The following is a 9,453-nucleotide window of genomic DNA, read 5'->3' on the forward strand; positions in this document are numbered from 1 at the left end:
GTGGGCATGGAGAGAGTAACCCTATAGTATACTAACTGTAATAGAGTCTGGCTCCATTTTGATGTTTGATGGCTGACAACTTTCAAGCTCCAACTCCCTCTTCTCCTTTTACCCCAAATCTGGGCAAACTGATAAGAAAGAGTGTACAGTCCACCCATGGCACCAAGAAAGATATTCAAACCATGCAAATCCCAGTCTGGATTTGCATGATTTGAACTGGGATGTACCCCCAACCAACCCCACCACTGACCACAATAAATACCAAAAAAGCCACTCACCTCTCCAAGCCATTTCTGACCAGCTTGGGTGCCTGCCCCTGCTCTCCCCAGAAAGCCTCACTCTGTGAGTAATAAATCTTTTCATATCTTCTTGATCTTTGTGTGGCATCATCATCAGTCTGAGAATCAGAACAAATTTGGCAGGAGTGGGGGATGCTTGATTCCCTCCCCCCAAAACAGCAACTTTCTGGATTTTTGAAATACACTCTGAATCTATCAGGAAAGATACTTTGTTGTTAGAAAAGGGAGTGGGAGAAGGTGGCCCCACAAATAGCTTAAAGTTCTAAAACTTTTCAGAGAGGAACCCTCTGCTGGACAATTGTGCTGAAGAGCCCCTCCCTGGCGATCTGTCCCTTCATCTTTGCCCTTACAAAACGAGACACATTATGTTTTGTTTTCTTGAATTCTAAAGTGATTTTCTTGAGTACCTTTCAGGTGTTTGTCGGCCCACTCCATTCCAGAAACAAATCAGGGGACTTGAAGACTCCGCCAGATCCCATGTAGAGTGAAAACTTAAGATCAAACCACTCTAAACAATTCCAACACCTACTTTAAAACTAAGTAACTCCAAAGCCAGGCGCGCCGGGTATTGATTGGACCCCGCGGGCGTCTGGCGCAGGCGCGTTAGGGAGCGCCGAGGTTCCCGCGGCGGCCGGGGAGGAGCGGGCTCCCGGAGCGCTGCTCCGGCTCCCCGCAGGCGGCCGTGGGCGTCCCCTCCCAGGGCGGCATGTGCGTAGCCGCCGAGGCCCCTCGGCTGCCCTCTGCTTCAGGCGGCCGGGCCCTCGGCCCCTCTGCAGCTTCTCCCTGCAACGCAGACGGCGCGGGCGCCGGGCCGAGCGCAGGAGCGACGGCTGCCCGCGGGAGGCTCAGTTCTGCGGGGAGGGCGTCCTCGGGCCTCCCGCCCGCGCCTGCGCCGCCTCTGCGCCGGGTCGGGTCGTCTCCCCCGCGGGAGCGAGCTCGCCAGTGCGCACCCCGACGCGCTCCTCCGCGCTGGCCCTGAAATTCCAAGAAGACAGAGGAGCAACGGCTGCAGACTCGCGGGCTTTTCTGTCCCCTGTACACTCACGTTTCCTCCGCATCGCGTGCGTCTCCTCCCTGGGTGCTTTCTCCCGTCTCCAGGAAAACCGATTTGGAGAGACGGGATTCAGAGCTGTCGTCCGACTGGAAGAGCCCGGCGAGCTGGAAGGGAGGGGACAGGGTGCACACTCGGAGTCAGCAGTGGGGGCAGTGCCCAGGCCGCGCGAGGCGGTCCCGCTGCCGGGTGGGGGCTCCCCAGCTCTCCCTCCCCCCGCCCCCCCCCCCGCCACTCAGGTTCCCTGCGGGAGCCGGGTTGGGACCAGACAGTGGTGGGGGGGCGCGCTGGCGGGGAGGCTCTAGAGCCTCTTCCAGGGTCCAGGGATCTCAGCTTGCTGGCTTAGGGCAGGTCCCTATGGGAAGAATCATGTGAAGGAGGGAGAGAGGGAACGAGGAGAGGAGGGGAGGCGGGAGGAGCGGGTGAACAGGAATGCGGGAGAGCATGAAAGCAGCAAGAAGGAAACAAGTTACGCTGAGAGCGCTGTTCTCCTTTTCCGTGTCTTCTGCACCTTCACACTCTTCAAAGGCTTCCGTGGAGATAAACTCCCTGCTGGAGCATCCTTGGGGAGAGAAAGGGAAGGACCGGGGCCGCTGTGGGGTGGGAGGACGGTCCCTCTGCCCCTGACCTCAGGGTGCCAGGTGACTCTTCCTCCTCAGCCTTGGTGGCAGGTGCCTGTCTCTGGCACGGCCTCCCCATCTCCAACTCCTGCTGCCCCAGGGCCTCCATCTGGGCCCTGGGGGTCTGTGATCTCCAGGTTACCTTTCCAGCCCTGAAACGCTGTAGCTGTGACAGAGAAGAAATGTCCAGGTGGTGTCATAGCTAGCCCTACTCCCTGCTCCTCCAAGAAAGCAGTCATTGTCTTCTTGCGTTTGCCACACACATGCAAACATACATATACAACGAGTTTTACACAACAATATTATCCTGAGTATGAGTGATGCCTTTTAATAGTTTGATTCTATTATTTCATTTTTTAAAATACTGGTCCAGATCCCCTGGATTGATTTTATGACCTACTAATGTCTTATAACCCACAGTTTTAAAAGCACCATTTTAGTGCAGAAGGAGAAAAAAAAAAAGGAGATGCAGAAGGGAAATGGTTAAGGACAAGGGGAAGAACAGAGAAGGAAGGTGAGGACAGAGTGGAGGACAGTGTTTTGTGGGAGGTGGAGGAAGGTCACACACATACCTGCCATGATTTCCCTTTTAGCATTTCCTCCTAACATAAATAAATAAGCCACATCCCACTCTATGTGTGCCCTTATGTCTTTTACCTTGGACCCCCTGCTACTTGGCAGAAGAGACAATATCTTTTTTACCTCTGTAAACCCACAGCTTCTAGCAGAAGAATTCTTACAACCAAGCAAAAGCTTAGAAAACATCCATCAGTCAAAAAATTCTCATTTTGCAGGAAAGGAAATAGCTGCAGGAGGGCCAGCCAGCCATTCAGTGATTATTCCTCACCAGGCCCTAGATGCACTCAAGATTTGCTCATGAAGGGTCACAAGATCAGTGTTTTATTTCTAAAGTGAAGACAATTATATCTATTTTGAAGAGTTAGTAGGAGGATGAACACATGAAGAACAGTGTCTGGCATGCCATAGAGCCTTAGTAAATATTAATAGCACCTGCTAGTGCTATTGTTAGTAGTAATAACAGTAACAAATAGCCTCAGAGAAGCACTAGTTATTACTGCTATCACTAATTTTTCAGGAGGATTTGGCTGCCAATGTCTTCATCCTAGACAAAATGGAAATCGTCATAAACACCAATGGAATGCCCTTAGAAATCAAAACAGAGGAAACGCATGCTTACATATGCCAGCGGATAAAAAAAAGAGAGGACTTAACAAATCTTCATCTTGGTTACACCAACATTTTAAGTTGGCGTACAGTTTTTGAAAATGAATAGAATGATTTAACTTCCTCATTGATTTTGCTCAGTATTTTGGGAAAGACATAAGCTTCAGAGACTGTGGGCTGTTCCCAGTCAATGTGCCAAAATAAACACAATGAGTTCTATGCAGAGATGGATAATAACGCACGCGAAAGGTGCACCAGGAAAATTCATGAAGATAGGAACTCGAGAGCCTGGCAGGACGGGACCGGGCGAGGGCGCTCGCGAACCTGGGGGATCCTGTGGAGACCATCCGTCCGCTCCCCTCCAGGGTTCTGCAGGGAGGAGAGAGGGATGCGGGCGGGGGACGGGGGGCGCTCCCTGCCGGGATTCTGAGCCGGTGCAATGGAGAGAGCCGAGTCTGCCCCAGAGCTTGGAGCTACCACCGCCTAGTCCCAGTGTGCCCTGCTCCCCTCCAAAGCTCCCCAGGCGCGGGTGTGGACTTCAAAGTTACCCGCTTGAAAACATCTCTAGCTCTTAGATCCTAGGCTAGGGAAGTGGCCTGGGGTGGGAGTAGGGGAGTTGGGAGGGAAAGGGGAAAAAAAGGCGATAAGCGCAGAGTGCGAAGCGGCGCAGGAAGGCGGACCGCAGAGGGACCTCCGCCCAGGGCGCCAGTGAGGGGCTGTGCAGTGGCGCCCGGCCGGGTCACCACTGGCTCCGAAGTCTTAATGGTCTCATCGAGGAGTCTTGGTGTGAACACCTTAAATAGCATCTAAAACCAAAGAAACAAACAAAAAAGCATATGGTAAGCGTTCCAAAGACTAAAACTGTGCAATCCTTTTAGTAATCTAGGTTCTCATTTCCTCTTAGGTTAGTAGCAGCTGTCTTTAATGTGAGGTTTTGTTCAAACCATGCCTGCTGGTTGAAAAGGTTTTTGTAGTCTTTATGTTCCTTAGGTTTTTTTGTTCTTAAAACCTTAACTTTCATTTCATTTAACTTTCCTTTGGTTTTCAACTTTTCAGAATGATCATGGAATTGTAAAACTGGGAATGCAGTTGTGAAAAACTAAGGCCGCTTCTATGGATGTTCACATAATAGGAGAATTGCTGCTTGTCAAAAATACAAATTCCCAGTCCCCAATGCAGCAGGGTCTGGGTTTTTTAGATCCTGGATCCTGAAATCTAACTAGTTTCCAACTAATTCTGTTACAAATGGTCCACATTGAAAGAAAACTGTTCCAGACTCTAAAAAAATAAAAAAGAAAAAATTCACAAGCATTCTCTCTTCCCTCTGTAGATGATATCTGTAATTCATACTCTGTAAATATAAATGCTTTGGGAAATTTAGTTTTGGTGCTCAGTGTTTAGAATGCTGAGTTGTTTTTCTTTATAAAGTTAAGAGAATCTAGTAATAGGTGAACTTAGTACAGAGTTTAAATTATATTAATCGGAAAACACTTTTTGGTAAATTACAAGTGTTGACAACAAAGTCATGACAAAATTATTAAATATTTGACTTTAAATTTGGCTTTCCCCTTCCTGTCCCACTAGATGGCAGAATGGAACCACTCTAGATGGAGCTAGTAAGGTGGCATTCTCCCCACCTCTCTTTAATGGTCAAACTATATTTTTGTTTGGTTCCTTCTAGAAATTTCTCTCATCTAATGGAAAAGACAGGTAAATATTGTATATACAAACTTCAATATTATTTCATTTGATTTTTTTGGTTTGTTTTTGAGACAGGGTCTCACTCTGTTGCCCAGACTAGAGTGCAGTGGCATTATCATACGTAGCTCACTGCAACCCCAAACTCTTGGGCCCAACCCACTCTTCTGCCTCAGCCTCCTGAGTAGCTGGGACTACAGGTGTGCACCAACACGTTCAGCTAATTTTTCTATTTTTTTTTTTTTTTTTTTGTAGAGACAGATTTATTCAACCTGGTCCTGAACTGCTGGCCTCAAGCCATCCTCCCACCTTGGCCTCTCAAAATGCTGGGATTGTAGACATAAGCCACCACCCCCAGGCCCAAGACCATTTCATTTTGACGGAGAAAGCAGGAGCTACCTTAAAGAAACTTCTTATTCCCTGGCAGAGGGCCTGAGTCAGGGCTTTATCCTGTTCCTTTGGAGGAACGTAGGGGGTACCATAGTGGTAACATGAGTGAAAGTTTACTCTGAGCCAGGCTCTGCTTGGAGCTCTTATTTCCTTTAATCCTCTTAGGGATACTATAAGGTGTCACTTCCACTTTGTAAAGCAAAAGATTAAGAATGCAAGGCACATTGAATTAAGGTAAAAGGGGTAGAGCTGGGCTCAAACCTGAATGTGTAGGATCTCAAGCACTTGTACTCAATCACTGAGTTAGTGCTGCTGCCGCCTTGTGAATGTTAAATCACACAGCTAATTTCTGTCCAATCTGCCACACTAGTAAACTAGAGCTCACAAAAGGAGAAATTTTAGGATTAATTAAGTTCCTGGACTAGATCAGGACCTTTTGCAAAGTTTTCCTTTGTGAACCAGAGTTTTAACTTGTATATTTAGATCAGTATATCTCTGAAGTGTATATTTCCTTTGCAAATCAGTCTAGGACCAAAAAGAATCAGAGTTACTAATAATCACCAAGAGGGAATTGGTATCCTTTTTATAAAAATAAAAAATACTTTGTAGTAAGCTAAGAAAATGAATAATCAACATCAACATCAATTCTCAAAACATTTGATATGTCTTTTAAAGAGAAAAATAGGACCGGTGGGCATGGTGGCTCACGCTTGTAATCCTAGCACTCTGGGAGGCCGAGGAAGGAGGATCATTTGAGCTCAGGAGTTTGAGCCCAGCCTGAGCAAGAGCGAGACCCTGTCTCTACTAAAAATAGAAAGAAATTAGCCAGACAACTAAAAAAATATATAGAAAAAATTAGCCAGGCATGGTGGCACATGCCTGTAGTCCCAGCTACTTGGGAGGCTGAGGCAGAAGGATCGCTTGAACCCAGCAGTTTGAGGTTGCTGTGAGCTAGGCTAATGGCACAGCACTCTAGCCTGGGCAACAAAGTTAGACTATGCCTCAAAAACAAAACAAAAAAAATGACTCAAATAATTGAGGCAAAAAAAAAAAAAAAAAAAAAGAACAAGAAGAAAAAATAAATAAAGAAAAAAATAAAAAATAGAAAGAAAGAAATATTATTTACTCAAGCCAGTGTTTATTCAATCAGTCACTGGGCAGATCCAGGGCTGGCCTTTTAAGATTAAAAAAAACTTCACAAACCAGCCAGGCATGGTGGCATGTGCATGCAATCCTAGTTACTTGGAAGGCTAAGGCAGAAATATCACTTGAATCCCGAAGATAAAAGCCAGCCTGAACAACATAGTGAGACCCCATCTCAAAAAAAAAAAAAAAAACCTTCACAAATTTCCACATATTCATAGCACAATAGTAACTAGATGCATACCCATTAAAAATAAATAATAGCCAGGCATAGTGCCTTATACCTATAATACCAGCAACTCAGGAGACTGAAACAGGAGGATTGCTTAAGGCCAGGAGTTTGAGACTAGCCTGAGCAACACAGTAAGACCCTGTCACTAAAAAAATAGGGAAAATTAGCCAAGTTTAGTGGTGCATACTGGTAGTCCCAGCTACTTGGGAAGCTGAGGTGGAAGGACTGCTAGAGCCCAAGAGCTCAAGGCTGCTCTGAGCTACAATGGGGTCACTGCACTCCAGCCTGAGCAACAGAGCAAGATCCCATCTTTAAAAAAAATTAAATCGAATTGAAAAGAGAATAAGTAATACAAGCTATTATAAACTACTGCTTTAAAAATATGATCACCATGTATGTATAATACAATAAATTATATGTATTATATAAAAATATTTCTTGTTCTGGTGACAAAGACAATGCTTGGTGTGCACATAAATTAATGAACTACCTGGATTAGGATGCTGCTGACAGTTATGTACAAGAATGGAACGGTCAGCTGAGAGGGTAAGTGAAGGTTGAAATCCAGCCCAACCTCTTATCACCAAGTCTTTCACCCCATCAAAGGCTGAATATGCCTGGAAGAAAGTGGGACTCTTTCTAAACCAATTGCCAAAACAGGTTACCTTTCAAGTCTCTTTTTTTCTACTTAACATAAAGGCATCTCTATGCCAGCCCTGGATCTGCCCAGTGACTGATTCCAATCCTTGATTCTGGAGAGAGATAGTCATAGATGTAGATTCTGGTTTTGCCACTTATTTGCTATTAACCTTTGCTATGGTCTGAATGTATGTGTCCCCCCCCCCAAAAAAAATTACTGTGTTGAAATTATAACTCCCAAAATAATGGGTTTTTTTGTTTTTTGAGACAGAGTCTCCCTCTGTGGCCAAGCTTAAAGTGCCATGGTATCAGCCTAGCTCACAGCAACCTCCAACTCCTGGGCTCAAGCAATCCTCCTGCCTCAGCCACCACGCCACACTAATGCTTTCTATTTTTAGTAGAGATGGGGTCTCACTCTTGTTCAGGCTGGTCTAAAACTCCTGACCTTAAGCAATCCTCCTGCCATGGCCTCCCAGAGTGCTAGGACGACAGGCATGAGGCATGAGCCAACATGCCCAGCCTCCCGATGTGATGGTATTAGGGGATAGAGCCTTCCTTAAAGGGATTAGTGCCTTTATAAGGAAGGCTGGAGGGTGCTAGTCAGCCCTTTCTAGCAAGTGAGGTTAAAGTGAGAAGATAGCTATGAGGAAGCAAGCCCTCATCAGCTACTGAATCTGACAGCACCTGGATTTTGTACTTCCCAGCCACTAGAACGATAAGAAACAAATTTCTGTTGTCTATAAGCTACCCAATCTATGGTATTTTGTTATAGCAGCCCAAATGGACAAAGACCATTTTATCCATCTAAGCCTCAGCTTCCTTATCTGTTAAATGGGATTATAATATCTCCTCTGTGTGGTTGTGGTTTGTTCAGGTGGCAAATGGATACCATCTGTTTTCACAGATCTGTGTTTTGTCAACTTCATTGAGGTATAATTTACATACAATGTACAAACATTAAGTGTACAGTTTGCTGAATTATGATAATGTAAACCAGTGACCAGACAGGCAATGTATGTGCTTTTTAAACTGTCCAGGGATTGTACCAGGCCCTGTGGAACTTAAAAAAAGTAGCATAAAGCACCCTTAGTCAATCTGGTTAAACCCTTGATTAAGTTAAACCTGAGATATTTCTCACAGCTCCCAACTTCCTCTGCATAACACACATCACATTGTCTGTCATCCTCCTAGCCTGTAAAACTATTTCAGGGCATCTTCCACAGTTACTGCTAGCACCTAGCACAGTGCAAAGGCATTCCATAAGCATTTGTTGCGAGACAAATGAATCAACATGTAAACTTAATGAATACCATGCTGAGTCTGTGCCAAACAAAACTTTTAGTCACTCACTTGGAGAAGACCCAGATCAACTTTATAGGTTAAGTAAATAGTGAAGAACTGTGGAGAAGGCAGCATTTGAGAAAGGCCAGGTTTCAATAGGATTAAGGAACAATTCAGAGCTAAACCAAGTACTTAGGAAAGATAAAAAGGGTGGGCTCTGACACCTGCCTAGGTGCATAAACCTTGGTGGGGTTAAATATGATGATCAATCCTTTAACTTTTATTAAGCGCCCGTACTACCAGATTTCTAAGCAGAGCTCCGGAATTAAAGGATGTCCATGATTGCATGTTCCTGCCTCTCCACAACGGGTAGACACTACTGGAGGTGTAAGCAATGTGGCCTCAAGAGGGCAAGGAAAGGCATCTTCTTCAGATGTCTCGGCCGTTAAAGCACAGGCGTACTGCTCTGCTACACAGCAGGACGCAAAAGACAGGGATCCGCAGGCTGCCCTCTTCTGGCGGAAGATAGGCCCCACCCTGGCCAATCCCGGTCCTTTGGAGAGAAGCCGGTTGCAAGCCGAATTATGTCGCCGCTCAGATGCCGGTGAGACACCCGATGACTGCAAATGGAGCTCACAGCGAGGTCGGGTTCCGCAGGCCGGTACCTAAAGAGAGCCGGCCTCTTTGTGACCTAGGTGGACCGCCGGATCCCGAGACCGGCGCGGCGCCCCTGCCCACGTCGCTGAGCGCGCCCGCCCGGCCGCAGCTCAGGTCCCGAGGGCAGCAACTCACGGGGACAGGGTGAAACGTTATTTACACCTCCTTGGTCATGCCTGTTACAGTCCATTCCTCCCAGAAAGTCCGTAGGTCTCACCGCAGGTCTAAATAACCGCCACCCGCGGCGAGCAAACTACC

At 46.4% G+C, this 9,453-nt stretch overlaps 2 long non-coding RNA genes across 2 annotated transcripts; both read right to left on the reverse strand.

Moving 5' to 3' along the window:
• Window positions 1–1,130: 1,130 nt before the first annotated feature.
• LOC105885059 (uncharacterized) lies at window positions 1,131–5,048 on the reverse strand. Its single transcript, XR_001160465.3, has 3 exons — window positions 1,824–5,048; window positions 1,345–1,457; window positions 1,131–1,274 (listed from the first exon to the last, which is right to left on the reverse strand). It is a non-coding gene; the product is annotated as an uncharacterized LOC105885059 (long non-coding RNA).
• A 3,749-nt stretch (window positions 5,049–8,797) lies between these two features.
• LOC142870955 (uncharacterized) lies at window positions 8,798–9,430 on the reverse strand. Its single transcript, XR_012919304.1, has 2 exons — window positions 9,358–9,430; window positions 8,798–9,203 (listed from the first exon to the last, which is right to left on the reverse strand). It is a non-coding gene; the product is annotated as an uncharacterized LOC142870955 (long non-coding RNA).
• Window positions 9,431–9,453: the final 23 nt, after the last annotated feature.

This window comes from Microcebus murinus, chromosome 1 (genome assembly GCF_040939455.1).
Source record: "Microcebus murinus isolate Inina chromosome 1, M.murinus_Inina_mat1.0, whole genome shotgun sequence".
In the NCBI taxonomy this organism is placed as follows: domain Eukaryota; kingdom Metazoa; phylum Chordata; class Mammalia; order Primates; family Cheirogaleidae; genus Microcebus; species Microcebus murinus.